Source organism: Panthera onca, chromosome E1 (assembly GCF_046562875.1).
Source record: "Panthera onca isolate mPanOnc1 chromosome E1, mPanOnc1 haplotype 2, whole genome shotgun sequence".
NCBI classification, from domain to species: Eukaryota; Metazoa; Chordata; class Mammalia; order Carnivora; family Felidae; genus Panthera; species Panthera onca.
This window is the reverse complement of record NC_138352.1, coordinates 48501402-48521439: the sequence shown is the minus strand read 5'-3', so window position 1 is coordinate 48521439 and position 20038 is coordinate 48501402. Positions and strand designations below refer to the sequence as shown.

The window sequence follows — 20038 nt, the reverse complement described above, 5'->3', positions numbered from 1 at the left end:
AACAACATTCTTTCAAATTTTCTTAAAACACTTATTAAAATTAACACATACTAAATCAAAATAAACTTCAAAACATTTCAAACCAAAAAACCCCACAAAAATCAAGTGATCTTAATAATGCATTAAATATGAAAAAACTGACAACCAAAAAAAAAAAAAAAAAAAAAAAACAACAACAACAACAAAACTCAACTATTTAAAAAAAAGAAAAGACTTTTTAACATAACTTTTGGGCAAAAGAAGAAATTGAAGATTTTATAAGATGTATATAACAATAACAATGGGAACAGTTTATGTCAAAACTTATGAGATATGGACCAATTTATTGTGATGAAATTTTATACTATAATTGATGTTATCATTAAATAAGCAATAAAAATAAATTAAGCATTCAGCATAGTAATTTATAAAGACATCAAATTAGAAATGCAGGAAGACTAATAAAAATATAATCTGAAGAGAATATAAACCCCCAAAGTAGGAATACAGGAAGGAATATAAACATAATACAGAGATATTTTAGATAGTTGAATAAAATCTGTAATTCTGTGCTTATATATTTGAACATTACAAGAAAATGGACAATTTTTTAAGAAAATAAAAGCTACCAAAATTGTCCCCAAAAACTTAATAAAACGTACTGAATAATGAATACAGAATGAATTGAAAAGTATAGTCAAAACCCAATCCGCGTTTCAAAAATTTTAAGTGATTCCTTACAAATGTTTAATTATGATAAAATCCAAATGCCATTAAACTATTAAAGTACAAATAAAAAACTTGCAACTTTGCAACCCATTATACAAAGCCAGCATAAACTTGACAGCAAAAATGTAAGAAGACACAGAGAACTAAGACCATTATCTAAAAGCACAAGAAAATTCCAAATAGTAAATTGAATCCATAAACAACATTAAAAGTGTAATATAATATGACCAATAGGCTTTAGTATATAATGCAAAAGCAATTTAATAGGAAAATTTGTTAATTTATCATTATCAGTAGGTCAAAGTAGAGAAGTCATGTGACTATCTTGATATTCATCTTAGTACCTTAATCATGTAAAGAATGAGACATGGTGAAACTAGTAAATACCATTCCTAATTGTAAAATTCTAAAGTCATTCTCTTTATAGTGGCAAGGTAATGTTACATGTGATTATTACTACTATTTAAAACTATTCCATTGGTCTATGTGTCTGCTTTTGTGCCAATACCATGCTGTCTTGATGATTACAGCTTTGTAGTAGAGGCTAAAGTCTGGGATTGTGATGCCTCCTGCTTTGGTCTTCTTCAATATTACTTTGGCTATTCGGGGTCTTTAGTGGTTCCATACAAATTTTAGGATTGCTTGTTCTAGCTTCGAGAAGAATGCAACATCACTCCTCATCAGGGAAATACAAATCAAAACCACACTGAGATATCACCTCACACCAGTCAGAGTGGCTAAAATGAACAAAATCAGGAGACTACAGATGCTGGCGAGGATGTGGAGAAACGGGAACCCTCTTGTACTGTTGGTGGGAATGCAAACTGGTGCAGCCGCTCTGGAAAACAGTGTGAAGGTTCCTCAAAAAATTAAAAATAGATCTACCCTATGACCCAGCAATAGCACTGCTAGGAATTTACCCAAGGGATACAAGAGTGCTGATGCATATGGGCACTTGTACCCCAATGTTTATAGCAGCACTTTCAACAATAGCCAAATTATGGAAAGAGCCTAAATGTCCATCAACTGATGAATGGATAAAGAAATTGTGGTTTATATACACAATGGAATACTACTTGGCAATGAGAAAGAATGAAATATGGCCTTTTGTAGCAACGTGGATGGAACTGGAGAGTGTTATGCTAAGTGAAATAAGTCATACAGAGAAAAACAGATACCATATGTTTTCACTCTTACATGGATCCTGAGAAACTTAACAGAAGTTAAGGGGGGAGGGGAGGAAAAAAAAAAAAGAGAGAGAGGGAGGGAGCCAAACCATAAGAGACTCTTAAAAACTGAGAATAGCTGTTCTCCCGGATCAGCAATCGCGCACCTGTCCTCTGTCTTCAGCTCTCATCCACTCTCCACTTTTTCACTCTCCGTGACCAGGCCCCAGGCAGTACCTCTCTCCCAAGTTTTGTCTCAGATGTGGCTGTTTTCCCCGGCCCCTTACTTCTGAAGGACTGAGGCTTTGACCCCTTCTGCCCCTCTGTGGGAGGGTCTCACCAAGTAATGGCCGAATGAGCAATGGCCGAATATCGGCTGCACCCAGGAATGCCCCGCTGAACCCTGCTGCTCCAGGTGCCCCAAGACTGCGGCCAGGTGCCAGCCCGCCCCAGAGAAAGTTTGCGAGACAGTGTAGCAGCAGCGTTTCAGGGATTATGGAAAATCACAACACACATCTGGCACCGGGCTTCACCTTTAATGACCTTGCCCCAGCACCAGTGAATGTGGCCGCCTTCCGGGGTCTGCTGGGACCGGGTGGCTTCAACAGTCTCTAGCAGATGTCCTTCCATCAGTGGAACCGCTTTTCCCCGTGTGGCTCGAGAACCTCCTGGACCCCACTCTGTTCCTGGGGATTCGCCCTTCCTACCAGAGCACCGCCAGAATCACCCTCCAGGCCACCAGAAAGCAAAAGGAGGACAAGGCGTTTTTTATGACGGTCTGTGAACAAAACACTAGAAAAACCAAGAAAAAAAAAAAAAAAAGGGTAACTGTGGGAATTGAGTATAGGTATTCCCTAAGCTTGCACCAATGGGTTAACAAAGCTAAAGATGAAAGCATCCAAGATTAGGTAAGCAGGGCAAAAACACCTGGAGCATAGAACAAAGACATAGGAATAGGAAGCCACAGGATGAAAGCATCCAAGATTAAGTAAACAGGGAGGAAGAGCCCCCAGCATAGTACAAAAGCAGAAATAGTGGTCCATGCAAATTGGTCATTGTACAAGGAGGCCCAAGTTATGTTAATAATGCTTTCACAGGATGGAAGGTCCAGAATAGGTATACAGGTAAACAGGGCTATAGACCCCCTCAGCAGGGTGAAATTACCTGGAGCAGAGGTAATTAACAAAAGAAACCTGCCTTGTTAATCCTGAGGTAGCATTCTCTGTCTTATCCCCTAGGCAAGTTGAGATATAAACAGCGCATCTCTAGCCTCCAGTAAACAGCCATCTGCTGGGTGCTGGGATTTTGTTTTGTATTGAACCAAACTCCTAACACTGCATACCATTGAACTCCCTTTCTCTCACACACATGAGTTAATAATCACTCTTTCATTGCCTCTTTCTACTCGTCCATCATGTTTGTAAGCCTTCTGATCCTAATAAATACACAGCAAGGACCCTTACTCAGGGTTCTTTTCTCCTCCTGGAAAAAAAAAAAAAAAGACACAACTGAGAATAAACTGAGGATTGATGGGGGTGGGAGGGAGGGGAAAGTGAGTGATGGGCATTGAGGAGGGCACCTGTTGGGATGAGCACTGGGTGTTGTATGGAAACCAATTTGACAATAAATTTCACATTTAAAAAAAACACACAAAAAAACACAAAAAAATAAAACTATTATTATTTTCCTGTGTAAATAACATTTCTTTATAAGTTATTATATACAATTTATATAATTATATATAATTTATAATATAATATACAACATAATTATATATAATATATACATAAAATCAGAACTCTGAAAGTAAAAAATATTGTTTTCAATATAATCTTCCTGGAAAATCTAAAAGTCGTCACTAAAACCTATTCAAACTAAAAAGTGCTCTTAACATTGTCAGGTATAAAACAATATCTTGTTTCTTATAATAGAAACAAAAATATAAAGTGTAGAAGTATTGACTAAAGACCAGAGACATGTACATCAAATATGCTAAAGCTAGAGATAATCCTAATATTCAAAATTTTGAATATTTGGAGACAGAAATGATGCTCATGATTAGGAAGGCTTAATATTGGAAACTGTCAGTTCTCCTCTCCCTCCCTAACACCAATAACTCTAAATTGCATGGCAATATTAATTAAAATTAGACTGATATTTGAAGAGAGAACTCAAAATAATGTTAAAATTCATTAGGAAGAATAAATGTACACATAGATTTTTAAATCTTTTTGTGACAATGTGACAACATTACAATGTTTAGTGATTATCCACAAGTGGATCTTCTTTCCTTGTGGGTATGTGGGAGAATTACATTTCCCCAACCCTTGCAGTTAAGTTGAAGTCATGTGACCAGTTCTGGCCAATGAGTTGTGAGAAAACATAACTTGTGTCACTTTTGGACATAAGAACTTAATTTCCAATGCAAGATTTTCCAGCGCTCTCTACCACAGGAATTACTGAGAAGTATTTGTACTGAAAAGTAACAGCAACCTAGACTGCTGAGTGGTTGTATGGAGGAAAGCTTTCCTGAAGAGCCATCTGAAATCACAACAGACCCTCTATGGAAAAAAATAAATCTTTATTGCATTATGCCATTGAGATTTGGAGGTTTTTAATACAGCATAACCTGGTTTATGCTAACTGATGAACTTCTATGCAGGAAAAATAGAACTGCCATAAACAAACAAACAAAAAAAAAGACACAGGCTGACACAGGATCATAAAATTGAGCAAAGAATGTTATAACAGCGATTTACAAAGAAAAAACATAAATGGCTAATAAATGTAAGAAATATATCCCACTACCAACTGAGAAAATATGGATTTACAATGTGATACAATTCCACACATTCATTTAATTGGACAAAATTAACAAGATTCATGAAATTAAGTTTGGATAGGATATTGGAAACAGAAATATATTGCTTATACATTCCTACAATTTAATTTTGATACATCCCATACAGTTGAAAATTAATATAACCTCAACCCAGATATTCCACTTTCAGCTTTCTACAGATTTTTTTCTTTTTTACACATTCAAGGAAGTATACATACATATGTTCATTGCAATGCTGTTGATAATGAGTACAAAGGGGGAACAATCTGTCCTCTGGAAGGAGTATATAAATACGGGGTTGATTCCTTACATTGATCTATATATGCATACGCCATTACAAAAAAGTTCACAAATATGATACTAAGTGGAAGAAAAGTACACAAATATGCACACACACACACACACACACACACACAGAACCCAGCTTCCTATTATTAAAAACAAAGCTATGAACTAATACAGACAGATTTGTTAACTCTAGCAAGAGCAACTCCACATGCTTTGAACTAAAAAAAAAAAAAAAAAAAAAATCCTTGAAATTTCTTCATCATCTTCATTGAAAGCATTTCCTGAGCTCTCAGGAATCATGAATAGCACTATCTGATTGCTATAGGGTTACAGAGTATGTAGAAAGCAATTTGGTTTTGTCCTTTCAAGGTTATGATTTAAACAGCAAAGTCAAGACCGATAAGGAATAACAATGGGACTGATTTATGCCAATACATCAAATAAACGAGCAAATTACCAAGGAAATGGTGGTATATAGATTAAGACATTAGAGACATAGATAGTAACCATAGAGAGATTTGTGGACATGTACACAAATGCAAATATAGATGTATATGTACCCAGGGGTGGGTATTTCTGTAGTTTATAGAAGATAAGGTTTGGAACAGTATTCACACTTTGCTCAAACAAATAAACAAAAAAGTACATAAACATAGTATGCTTATAGTCCAGAATTTGAGAGATAGAAAAGACATACCTCAAGAGATAATCTGGTCTAGTTTTTCTCAAAGTAAAATACATGTAATGTTACAAGATACAATTTTAGTTGATTGATGAACACTTTAATACTTATTTTTATAAATTCTATGTATGGCAAATTTATATTATACTACCTACCATCTTATAAAGTTAATTTTTTTAAGTTTATTTAAATTTAAAAATGGATTGATCTGAACTGCCTGCTCAATTTTTCTATAAATATAAAAGTGTACAAAATAAAGAATATTAATTAAAAATGGTTTGGTTAAAAGAAAGATATTAAGTAAAAGTATAGTTACCCAAAGTTATGACAAACATCTTAAGGCAAAACACAAGGTACTTAGATTGGAAAATTACTATAGGTTCTGTAGTTGGGAGCTTTATCATATTGCCTTCACTTGTCACTGTGGTTAATATTTGTAACTTTGTATCTTCAGGTAAATGTAAACAATACCCTTCCTTACTGCTGCACAGAAGACTGTATTATCTGCTATATTTCTTCCAGAAATCTCACAACTGTGCTTGCATATCATATAGGGTCAAGTCAGGAGACAGGAACCACACAAGGAATTGAACAGGGTAAATATAATATAAAAATTATTAATGAGTAACAGACTGGCTAACTGCTAAACGGAGTAAAAAGATTCTAAAGCATAGTAGCAATCGAAGAGACAACTGCAGGATGCAGATGCTATTTGTAGGACTGAGGAAGAACACACATGAAAGGAATTTAGAAACTTATAGAAGCCCATTCCACTGGCTGAGATTCAGACCTCTGAGGAAAAGATCTGGCTACATTCATGGAAACTCAACTACTAAAGGTCAACCACTGTAGCTGCTGAATGGAGGAAAAACTTGCTGGAGGTTCAAGGCTTCAGCTGAGCCACGAGAGGTACAGAGGTGAGCATACCTCCCACTTCTAGCTGAGCGCACACACATGCGCGCACGCACACACACACACACACACACATACACACACACACAATATACAAGCCAATATGCTGGATGCCACAGCACACTGGAGGAAGGAAAATAAATCCCTTCTTCCCACTCTTGAATTACAAAAAAATCACTCAGGCAAGAAAAAATGTGTACAGGGTCCAGCTCATGTCACAAAGCAAAGTAAAGAAGGGTAAATTTTGGGCCAAGAGGCAATAAATTAGTAACAGCCAATTTAAAGATGTGATTCATGAAGACATACTTAAAAAGAGAGAGAAAGAGAGAACAAAATGTGAGAAAATTATCCTTGTGCAATGAAAATGTAGCCTAAGACTTTTAAGTCTGAATGAGTTCTCCAAGATAAGAGAAAGTGTAAGAACTTGCACCTAAAATCTTCTATTTAAAATATCCACCCTTTTAGAAGTTTTCTTAAGGAAAGCAGGAAACCTAGAAGACTTTTTATAAAATTATTCAATTCCATAAAATTTTTTATGGCAAAAGATAAAAAGATAAATTTGGGAAAATATAAACTATTTGCAATAAACATGAAAGACCAAAAATTGTCATTAATTTACAAAGAGCTCCTTCAAACTGATTAGAAGAGATAAACCAATAAAAAGGGGCTAAGTATTTCAAGAAGCAATCACAGAAAATAAAATGCAAAATTCCAATAAATATATTAAAATATACTGAAACAGAAGAGTTAATACAAAATACAGAATGTTTACAAGTGAAATTTTTCCCCTCAACTGAAAAATTTTAGCATCTCATGAAGCAATTAAGAAAAAATAAATCAACTCACACATTGTTTTTTTTGTTTTTTAATATATGAAATTTATTGTCAAATTGGTTTCCGTACAACACCCAGTGCTCATCCCAAAAGATGCCCTCCTCAATACCCATCACCCACCCTCCCCTCCCTCCCACCCCCCATTAACCCTCAGTTTGTTCTCAGTTTTTGAGAGTCTCTTATGCTTTGGCTCTCTCCCACTCTAACCTCTTTTTTTTTTTCCTTCCCCTCCCCCATAGGTTTCTGTTAAGTTTCTCAGGATCCACATAAGAGTGAAAACATATGGTATCTGTCTTTCTCTGTATGGCTTATTTCACTTAGCATCACACTCTCCAGTTCCTTCCACTTTGCTACAAAAGGCCATATTTCATTCTTTCTCATTGCCACGTAGTACTCCATTGAACTCACACATTGTTGAAAGGTTTAATTTTCAAAGGTTTTTGAATAGCCTTCTAGCAGCATGGATTAAACTGTATAATGCAGGGGCACCTGGGTGGCTCAGTCAGTTAAGCATACCACAGTTCATGAGTTTAAGCCCCACGTTGGGCTCCGTGCTAACAGCTCCGAGCCTGGAGCCTGCTTTGAATTCTGTGTCTCCCTCTCTCTGCCCTTCCCCCACTCACACTGTCTCTCTCAAAAATAAGTAAACATTAAAAAAAAATTTAATTGTAATGCAGATATCCTTGATCAAGCAATACAATCCAGGGAATTTTTAAAACAAAAATAATATATAGACATATAGACATGAATTTTTATGAAAGCATTATTCTGTTAGCAAAAAAATGGAATAATCAGAACAGTTCTCAATATGGAAATGGTTGACCATGGTACATTCTTAATATGAAATATAATACGTTCACTTTTAAAACTGAGCTATTAATTTTTTTGTAATCTTTATTTCTTTTTGAGAGAGAGACAGAGTATGAGTAGGAGAGAAAAGAGAGAGAGGGAGACACAGAATCCGAAACAGGCTCCAGGTTCTGAGCTGTCAGCACAAAGCCTAATGTGGGGCTCAAACTCACGAACAGTGAGATCATGACCTGACCCAAAGTTGGATGCTTAACTGACTGAGCTACCCAGGCACCCCAAAATTGAGATACTTTTAAGTGTTCACTTGAAACTATTCATGAAATAGAAGTGAAAAAATTTTCAGAATAACATATTGTGATCTTGTTTTTACAATAAAATTACATATGCATATAACTGGTATAATCTTGTCTAAGTTAAAATTACATATATATGTAATTTAATGATATTTATGGATTCAATTAACTATTTAGAATTTTCCTGTGCTTTTAGATAATGGTCTAAACTTTAGACCAAAATTACATATATATGCTTACACAGAAAAAGAGAGAAAGAGAAAGAGAGAGAGAGAGAATGATAAGCATTACATTTTTTTTGACAGTGGATACACTCGAGGCCAGAATTGGAGCTTGAGAGAAAAAACTATTAATTTTAATCATGTATTACTTTAATGGCCCATATTTACATATAATACTTGCTCTAGTACTAGTCTATGAACCCTTAATCTCTTTTCCTCACGGCTGAGGAAAACTGAGCCAATTTAATCTGAAAAATAATTTAAAAAATTAGACTTGATAAGAACCCTTCTTCCCCAGTATTATGTAAGGTGTGTGGGAGATGTGCAGTCAGATGGAAGGAGGGAGTATGGCTGCCTTACAGAGGAAGAGAGTGGGTTGTAAAGGTTTAAAGGATGGATACAGATGAGCAAAGCTGAAGGGGGCTTTTCTAAGCAGAAGTGGAGTAGGCAGTGAGTTCTATTTTCATGTTCTCCATTCACAAGAAATAGTATCATCAAAAAAGAAAAAATATGCAAACAACCTTCACCCTTCAGAGTATAGCAGAAGGATCAGAGGATGCCATCTGCCTCATGCATTGTCACAGGAAATTAGTTTCCTAAGGTGTGAGCAAATCCAGATTTCAACTTCAAACTATCCACTTGAAAAAACAGAGGAAATTCTAGAAGTAACTGGTCAAGGTAACTATACACAGTACAAGTGAAACCCGACTAAGTTATCAAATCAGTGGCAGAGTTAGTTAGCCTGAAGAAGAGATGATGCCTCTGGACATAGGCAATCAAAACATGGTCAACTGGTTTTAGCAATGTGTAAGATGTGAGCATTCCTTTGGAAATAGCAAGGTGGAGAGTGGAATGCACTGAAGGATGCACACTGATTAAGCACTTCGTAGTACTATATACTCAACAAACCAGATCATTGAATGCCCATGACAATAAGTATTATGACATCTCTGTTTTATAGATGAGAAGCTTAGGAAGGGGATGGACTTGCTCTTTATAAAATGCTAGTAATTGGCAAGGCCAAAACCCAAATCCAATTCAGATACCAACCCCTATGATCTTTCTATTACAGTGGCTCCCAAACTGGCTGACTATCACAGACGGATGGTAGTCAACTGTAGGCTTCAAATTCAACATATTGATTGCATGCCAGCTATGCATCTAAAAGAATCCCCTTTGCCATGGAGAATCTGAGAAAAATGTGACAAGGAGGTTGCCTTCAGAAAATTTATTATGTTTTGTTGGAGTTTTAAACTCATATAGGTGACTGGCTTCCAGCAATGTAGCATATAAATGCCTACAGAATCCAGACAGCTAATATAAATAACAAGTAAGCCCAGTAGGGACTGTGTAATTAATAAGGCCCAATGTAAATTACAACTCATCACTCATCAGCTTTCAAAGATTGACACCATTATACAAGGTCTTTTTAAATAAGGGATGATTATCCCCCAGTGCTTCTCCACTCATCAGCTCAGTTTGACCTATTTTTTCTTAAGTAATCTCTATCCCCAGCATAGAGCTCAAACTCACAACCCCAAGATCACGAGTCATACGCTCTACTGACTGAGCCAGCAAGGTGCTCCCAATTTGGACTATTCTTAAACTTGGTAGGAATGAATGGCACCTCATGAAAGATTACTTCAAATTTAACGTCATGTTCCACCATTAAGGCATATTATTGAAATTATGGATTCCACCTAGTTGGGAGCTGGTTAAGTATTCACCATTATAGACTTGGCTCTATTCTGTTCAGTGCTTTTCAATATAGTTTCTCAATAGCAGTTTGTCATGACTTCTGAAGGGACAGGAAACCTAAATGTAGCTACCTGTGGAGTACTTCAATAGTTTCTAATCACATATAATCTTTGTAAGCAACATGTTAACTGCATTCAACTTTCTCCTGGAGCCTTACATTGATATGACATTACATTGAGGACATTCTCCTCTAAGCTCCATACAACTTCCCCAGGCAACATTTCAAGAAGGCAAATATTAGATCACTTCATAACCAGAATGAAGCACTGAACTGAATTGAAATGAATTCAAGGATCATTTGAGAATCACTGAATACACATGATCCTTTGCTAAGCCTTGGGAGGAACACAAGAAATCCAAATTAATTTTGTCTGTCCTCGGGGAGCTTACAATCTATTCATCCATCCCATAAACTTCCATTTTAAAATATTTTCATTACCATGTGGTAAGCTATAACTAGCTGGGGAGGCAGGCCACACAAATGGAAACTTTCTCTACCAGAAACAAATATATATATATATATATATATATATATATATATATATATATATATAGTATTATAATATTAATATTAGCATTTTATTATTAAATATTAAAGGAGCACAAATTTAAGTGTCAAATGAGTGATAAAGGTCATAAGAACTATGGGAGTTCAGAGGCAAGAAAGGTCACAAGAAACTATATGGGTCAGAAAAGGACTCCTTGTGAGGATAGTTCAGCTGGCATATTAAAAGGAGTTTATGGGGCTCCTAGGTGGCTCAGTCGATTAAGCATCTGACTTCAGCTCAGATGTTGATCTTGCAGTTCTTGAATTCAAGCCCTACATCAAGCTCTGTACTGACAGTGCAGAGCCTGCTTGGGATTCTCTATCTCCCTCTCTCTCTGTCCCGCTTGCACACACACACTCTCTCTCTCAAAATAAATAACTTTAAAAAAAGGAGTTTATAAGCATTCCTCAGAGATATCACAGGTACAGTTCCAGACCACTGCAACATAGCAAATATTTATTACAATAAAGTGAGTCAAATGACTTCTTTGTTTTCCCAGTACATATGAAAGTTATGTTTATACTATACTGAAGTCTATTAAGTGTGTGATGTCTACAAAAATGTATGTGCCCTGATTTTATAATACTTTATTGCTACAAAAATGCTAACCATCATCTGAGCTTTCAATGCATCCTAATCTTTCTCCTGGTGGAAAGCCTTGTCTCTATGTTGACAGCTGCTGATGAAGGTTGGGGTAGTTGTGCAAATTGCTTAAAATAAGACAATGAAGTTTGCTGCATTGATTGACTCATCCTTTCACAAAGGATTTCTCTGCAGCATGTAATGCTGCTTGAGAGCATACTACCCACAGTAGAACTTCTTTCAAAATAGGGAGTCAATCCTCTCAAACCCTGCTGCTGCTTTACCAACTTTATGCAAAGTTGGTAAGTTTATGCAATATTCCAAATCCTTTGTTGTCATTTCAACAATCTTCACAGCAGCATCTGCACCAGGAATAGAGTCCATCTCAAGAAACCACTTTCTTGGGGCACCTGGGTGGCTCAGTTGGTTAAGTGTCTGACTCTTGGTTTCAGCTCAGGTCATGATCTCACTGTTCACGAGTTCAAATCCCGCATCAGTGCAGAGCCTGCTTGGGATTCTTTCTTTCCCTCCTTCTTTCTGCCCCTCTCCTCCTCGTGCTCATTCACTTTCTCTCTTTCTTTCTCTCTCCCTCAAATGAAGAAATGAATAAATGCATAAGTGAATTTTTTTTTTAAAGAAACCACTTTCTTTGCTCTTCCAGAAGAAGCATCTTCTTACCCATTCAAGTTTTTTTCCTGAGCTTGCAGGGATTCAGTCACACCTTCAGACTCCACTTCTAATTCTAGTTTTCTTGCTATTTCCACCACATCTGCAGTTACTTCTTAAATCCCTCCAAGTCATCCATGAGGGTGGGAATCAACTTCTTCCAATTTCCTGTTAATATTGATATTTTGACCTCTTCTTGTGAATCATGAATATTCTCAATGGCATCTAGAATGATAAATCCTTTTCAGAAGGTTTTCAAGTTTGCTTAGATCCATCAGAGGATGATTTTTAAATAACAGGACTTGAAAGTCTAAATTATTCCTTGATCAGTGGGCTGCTGAATGGATGTGTTAGCAGGCATGGAAACAACATTAATCTTACTGTACATCTCCATCGGAGCTCTTGGGTGACCAGGTGTCAATGAGCAGTTATATGTTGAAAATATTTTTTTTAGCAGTAGGTCTCAACAGTGGGCTTAAAATATTCAGTAAACCATGTTGTAAAAATAGATATGATGTCCTCCAGATGTTGTTCCATTTACAGAGCACAGGCAGAGTAGATTTAGCACAATCCTAAATCCCCAGGATTTAGGAATGATAAAGGAGCAATGGCTTCAATTTAAATTCACCAGCTGCCTTAGCCCCTAACAGGAGAAGCCAGTCTTTTGAAGCCAGGCATTGACTACTGTTCTCTACTTATAAAGTCCTAGATGGCATCTTCTTCCAATAGAAGGCTGTTTCCTCTACACTGAAAGTCTGTTGCTTACTGTAGTCACCTTAATTACTTATCTTAGCTAGATCTTCTTGATAGCTTGCTGATTCACCTTTCATCTTTATGTTATGGAGATGGCTTCTCTCTTTAATCCTCAGGAACCAGCCTCTGCTAGCTTCAAACTTTCTTCTGCAGCTTCCTTACCTCTCTCAGGCTTCACAGAACTGAAGAGAGTTAGGGCCTTCCTGGAATTAGGCTTTGGTTGAAGGGAATGTTGTGGCTGGTTTAATCATCTATCCAGACCACTAAAAACTGTCTCCATCAGCAAGAAGGCTGTTTCGCTTTTTTACCATTTGTACATCCACTGGAGTAGCACTTGTAATTTCTTTTAAGAACAGTTTCTTTGCACTCACAACTTTGGCTAACTGTTTGGCACAAGAGGCCTGGCTTTCAGCCTACCTTGGCTTTCAACATGCATTCCTCACTAGGCTTAATCATTTCTAGCTTTTGATTTAAAGTGAGATGTGTGACTCCTCCCTTAACACTTAAAGGCCATTGTAAGGTCATTAAAGCCTAACTGTGATACTGTTGTGTCTCAGGGAATAGGGAGACCCAAGGAGAGGGAGAGAGACAAGGGAATGAGCAGTGGAGCAGTCAGAACACAGACAACATTTGTCAATTAACTTCACTGTCTTATATTGGTGCAATTTATGGTGCTTTGAAACAATTACAAAGTTAAATCAAAGATCACTGATCACAGAGCACCATAACAAACAATAATGTAAAAGTTTGGATATTGTGAGAACTACCAAAATGTGACCCAGAGACACAAAGTGAGCAAATGCTGTTGGAAAAATGGTGTTGATCGCCTTGCCCAATGCAGGATTACCAAAAACCTTCAATCTATAAAAAGCGCGCGCGCACACACACACACACACACACACACACAGAAGCACGACAAGATATACTTATAATGTGTCATTTTAAATTTTTTTGGCCTCAACCCCTTTCTAGTGTAAATCTTTAAGTAAACTTCTCTCATCCTGGAAATTCACAGCGCTATATGTTTATTTCCCCTCCCTCCCATTCCCAGCTATAAGCCCTGATTGCAAAGAATACTATTCATAGAATTTTAGACTATGAAGAGATCTTTTGAACACAGAAAAGATAAAAGACCCACTGTTTACACTGAAAGTAGGAACGGGGTCCAGAGGCTGGTCCATTCAGCTTCTCCCTCGTTTTCCCCACAGCAAAACTATGACATCTCAAAAACAACATATCATCTACTTTTAAGCAAATGATTTAGACAAGAGTTTACCAGAGAGGATAAATGTTCAACTGCCAGTGGTTAAATTAGTATTTTGTGATGCCTGAAAGTGAGATTTTCCAGTCCAGTGCATCTGTTAACCACTCCCACTTTACCATCAAAATAAACACTACTTCTAATGTAGCCTCAGGAGGAACTACACACTTCACAAACAAAATGAAAACAAAAAAAACTGTTAAGTATTTTAAGAAGAGGGAGGAAGATCTCTCTCAAAAATAAACAAATTAAAAGAAAAAAGGCACCTGGGTGACTCAGTCGGTTAAGCATCTGACTTCTGCTCAGGTCATGATCTCACAGTTCGGGAGTTCAAGCCCCACGTCAGTCTCTGTGCTGACAGCTCAGAGCCTGGAGCCTGCTTCAGAATCTGTGTCTCCCACTCTCTCTCTCTGCCCCTCCCCGCTTGTGCTCTCTCTCTCTCAAAAATAAGTAAAACATTTAAAAAAATTTTTAAAAAGGACAGAAGAACATTACACAAGAGACCCTTCACAAGAGGACTCTGATGGCCCACCAAGTCAGCTTAACCCCCTCCCCTTATTTTAATCCTAAAGATAAAGACAACAGATGGATAACTAGATAAACGATTGATCTCCTGTGAAAGTCACTTTTATCATTTTCCATGTTTTCCATCTAGGAAATATGGGTGTCATTCAGACAGTGTATCTTTGGGGAGGAGTCTGATGGTGATAGTCTCATTGTAGCAAATTTCAAATCATAGCTCCTAAGACTTGAATTTTATCCTCTACAAAAACAAAACAAAAAGCCACAAAAACTCACAACTGCCCATCAGTGACTCATTTTGCCTCTTTTGCTTTAAGCTTTTCTGTTACAGATACTGTTTTTGACTCCTTTATGCGAAATTCTGAAGTTGGGAGGCAAGGTAAAACATTACAGTGGCCAAGGGAGGTTAGCCTGATTTTTTAGATGAAACAGATGGGCAATCAAGGGATTTGAGAGTTTTCTCTCTCACCGCATATTTGGAAGTTTTCCACTAAGTGCAGTGAGTAAACTAAGCCTTAGACAACCAGTTTGATGCAGGTTGACAAAACTCTTCCCTTTTACCAGCTTTCCCTACCCTTCCACCCTCACCAGGCCTCAGAGTTACCAAACCAACAAAAATTCTTCAGCACCTTCAAACAGCAGAAGCACTGCTAAAGAAATGCAGCTGTGAAGGGAGACACCTTATAGTTGGCTTATTTTATTGTGTCATGCCTGGCCAGAATCTAGAAGGCTGTCACTCTAAAGAGAAGGTAATCAACGCGAGAAAGAAAAAAAAAAAAAAAGCTTATTTTTTCCCCCATCCACTCCCCCACCAAAGAATCATTGGGATTTTATGTTTTAAAATAGTTGGAGGGTGGGAGAGAGAAATAAACATGTTGGGTTGGCCTAAATAATCATTAAAAGGCCAAATTCATAAACTCAGAAATTAGCACTTTGCAAGAGTTAATTCCCGGTCCTCTGAGGCTATTTAAATTATTTCTGACCTCATTTGTCTAAAAACTAGAAGGTCTCAGTGTCCCTTCAAGGCAGCTAACTGTGCATTCTCTCACAGGGGTATATTTTCCTAATTATATTGGCAGAAGTAAATATACATAAGATAGGCTGCCTCATGAGAAAAGCTACAGCATCCCAAAACTTTCTGAGGAGAAAGGGGTTATCAATTGGGATTTTAAAAGGTAGCTAATTAATTTATGAATAAAATTATTTAAAAATTCTCAGGATCAAATGACTGTTATGAATATGTTTTAATACTTTAAAAATCAAGAGATCCCTTCTTGAATTCCATTTCTGGAGATCAGAAGATGACTACAGACATGCCCAGAGGTGCATATATTTGGGTAAGGAGCATATGGTTTTCATCATTTTTTTTTAAAGGAACCAGGACCTAATATAGCATTGCTCTTTTTAATATCGACAGCACTGACACAGCCTTATTCAATCTTACCGACACTTTTAAATGTTCTCTGGCTAACAAGCTTGGAAATGGACTTTCCTGATTTTTTAAGCACAGAGCCCAACACGGGGCTTGAACTCACGACCCTGAGATCAAGAGTCAGATGCTTAATTGACTGAGCCACTCAGGTGCCCTAAGTTTCCTGATTTTCTAGCTAATGAATAGATATTTACTTGTGAAACACAGGAAATGTTAAAAATGTACAACTATTTTGAAAAACTAAAACCACAAGGCTGATGGTCTACTTATACTCTGACTTATCAAATGAAATCCTGTTGGAACAAAGCAAAAAACAAAAAACAAAAAACAAACAAACAAAAACATGGTCTCCTAGACCCCACCATCACCCCCAACTCAGACACCTGGGGTCACTACCCACCAGAAACTGAACATCCACCTCACTCCTCATCAGGTACTATATTTGAAGAAGACATCTTTTCGTACCCAAATTGGGGCTGATATCCTTTGGTGGAAATGGAGAAGGCAACAGAGCAAGAATTTGGAAGTTGAAAGGCAGTGGCCTTCTGATCACATTACATTCCCATAAGCACAACATCAGAGGCAGCAAGCGGTGGGGAAAACATTCAAGACTTTGCAAGCTAACGCCAGAGGATAAAGCTTTTTGTTTTTCTTTGGATTCGTTTTTGTTATTGTCATTATGTTCTCTATTAGTTCAGAGTATCATGAACAGCCACTGGGGAGTAAGGTAAGATCCCAGCTCAGTACAGCAAGACCAAACTAAATAAATCTCTGTGGGAAACGGGAAGCTGTGCACAAACTCTCCTTGAGCTGTAAATCGGAGAAAAAGATTCAATCACTATTCAAAGAGACAGCAGAACTAAAGAGATTTCCCACAAGGTCTCTGGACAGATTATCAGAATAGCAGCTACCCCATTCAAGAACAAGTGTTCTTGATTCTATAACTCTTTGAAAATATTATTATGAAGTATTAGAAAGGTCCAGTACATAACAGACCAGGTGGAAATTAAATATATGTAACAATTGTAACCTCCACTTCTTATTGCCACTTACCGGGCAGTAAGATCTAGTACTATTTTTTTTTTTTTTTTTTTTTTTACTTGATGCTGAAATGTGTTTCTCTCCCAAAATTGTCAAAGCAGTGGGAAAACACTTGTCTCACTCTTTTGCCCAGACAATTTATATTAAGAATAAATTTCTCCACATATGGTACTTCTAATATGTCTCACCATGGAGCACTTCAATTTCTAATTTTATCCAAACTTAAAATTAACAGAAGATGGATATAAATACTTGTCAATTCATCTCTTCGATCTTTGCAAGTAATGTAATAAAAGCTGATTCTAATTCTTTGGAGGTCGTGTACATCAGCCCTTTCCTTGCTTCCTTTGATGCTGCCTTATCCAGAATCTTTTGGTTGAATCTGTTAAAGAATCCCATCCACAGGGACTAACCTGTCAATCACAGTAGGTGTAAGATGTAAAATAATTTGTGTTTAGTATCTACAGCCTGTGCCATCACCACCACTGCCACCACCCCTCAACCCCCTCCCACCACCACCACTATTTACCACCCTTTCTCCCCTCCACCACCCCCACCATCTCTCCTAATCTCCCCCACCATCATCACCACCTCTTCTCTGCCCCATCCTCCCCACCAATTCCCTCACAATTTCTCACCAACACCACTTCCAGGTCCTATTCCATACTTGACCAATACTCGCCATCTCCCTCCTCCATCCAGGCCTTTTGGAGCTTGGAGATAAGGCATGAGCTGAAAATCAGGATCTGGAAGCCCTTCCCTCCCAGGTTCTCTTTTCCATGCCGAGTTTCTATAGCTGCCAATAACTTTGCAAACTTGGGCTCTCTCACCCTAGACCTATAAGAAAGAGCCCATTGTAGAAAAGATGGTCTTCCTGAAATCTATACATGTGCCACTTCTTTCTAAATTAACTTCTGCTATTAATTCAGGTAACTAACCTCTGCTTGCTTGGATACTTGGCCACTATCTCTTTCATTCCTCTCTTCAAAGGACTATCAAAGAATCCAGAATCCAGATCCAGTCTTCAGATCCAAGTACATTATTCAGCCTTCATCCTTGCCATTCATTGTTCATCCCATTCTCAAATTTTTTGTGTCTAGACCCTACACACTATACCAAAGACATACAGAATTACAGTAAGTCATGCTCCTTTGTTTCTGACTTTCTTAGATTCTATTTCCCTCTAGGGTCATCTTACCTTGAAATGTACATCTTGTTTATAGCAATGGGTATCCCAAATCTAAACACATAAATATTAGGAGAACTAGCTTTTTGTGTTCAATTGTTATAAAGCATGGAACAGACACAGGCAAGATTTGTTGAGAATCAACCCAAAGTATTTTTTCACATTTCTTCTTGAGTGCTAGAAACCTGAATATCCCTAATATGACCCCCAAAAAGGAAGTATTGCTTAAAGTCTATAAGATTTCTGGAATTTGAGGTAAGATTCATGTGCCCTGTGTTCTTGCTGAAGAAGAAATAGCATGAACTGCATTCTTAATAAGGAAGTTCCATTATTCTCAAAAATGTGACTTAGGACAAGCTGACTGCCAAAGAGGAAACATGCTGAATCAGGTCATATGACAAAGAGCTAGTTCCATTTCAAAGAGTGTAAAAAACAAGAACTTGGATATAGCTCAAGGTTGCTGCCACCAGTTTGCTACCAAATCAACAATCGGTGTAAAAGGATACATAAAATTAAAATGCAAGGAGGCAAGGCAGCTTAGTAAGAATTTCTTCTTCGTCAGGGAGACCTCAAAGCTTCTTACCTAGAAACACATAAAGGTTGAAGGACGAGCAGTTATAAATTTAGGGAAAGGTCAAAGCAAAATTAGAGCGTCTACCAACTACCCTATCAAGAAATTCCTTGCTATGCCACAATGACTTATCTCCCTGTTTCATTCGTTTATGTATCAAAATTAGGAAAATGCTTTCAGTGTCCAAAAATACATATTCAAAAACAGACTACAAAATAGACTTGATTATAAGCAACAGCAGTTGGCATTTCTGCACAGAGAACATGATTATTAGAAAGATTTTGGATATCTAACATAATCAATGGAACAGCTGCAGAACTAGGCTCTGTGAACTAGGCTCTGGGGAGCAGGACCACAGTAAGACATCTGACCTAAGTGTTCACACTAGAATGAAGAAGATCTAAAACTTTTCCATGTTGTCACAGTACCACCAATATCAGAAGAAACTCAGTCAACATTATCATATGTTCTAATATGCCTACTCCTTGCAGAGGGAAGAGAAGACTACACTGAATCATAGTGCCACCTGGATAACATGTAATCACAAAGAAGTTGTTACTCAAAAGTTAACTGGAATGCTATTACAAAAACAGGGACACCTGAGTAGTTCAGTCAGTTTGAATCCAACTTCAGCTCAGGTTATAATCTCGTAGTTTGTGAGTTCGAGCCCTACATCAGACCCCCTGCTGTAAACCTGTCAGCACAGAGACGGGCTTCAGATCCTCTGTCCCCTTCTCTCTCTGCCCCTCCCCCACTCACGCTCGCTCTCTGAAGAAAGAAAGAAAGAAAGAAAGAAAGAAAGAGAGAGAGAGAGAGAGAGAAAGAAAGAAAGAAAGAAGGAAAGAAAGAAAGAAAGAAAGAAAGAAAGAAAGAAAGAAAGAAAGAAGTGGGCTGGGTACTGGATATTTACTTGCTGAATAAGAAATATCATCTACCTAGCCCAATATATTTATTTAGTTTCT

At 37.3% G+C, this 20038-nt stretch overlaps 1 long non-coding RNA gene across 1 annotated transcript in view; it reads left to right on the top strand.

Annotated features, from left to right (window-relative positions):
- Positions 1 to 20038, top strand: part of LOC132687863 (uncharacterized) — a 54764-nt gene that overhangs the window by 9144 nt on the left and 25582 nt on the right. The window lies entirely within an intron of this gene.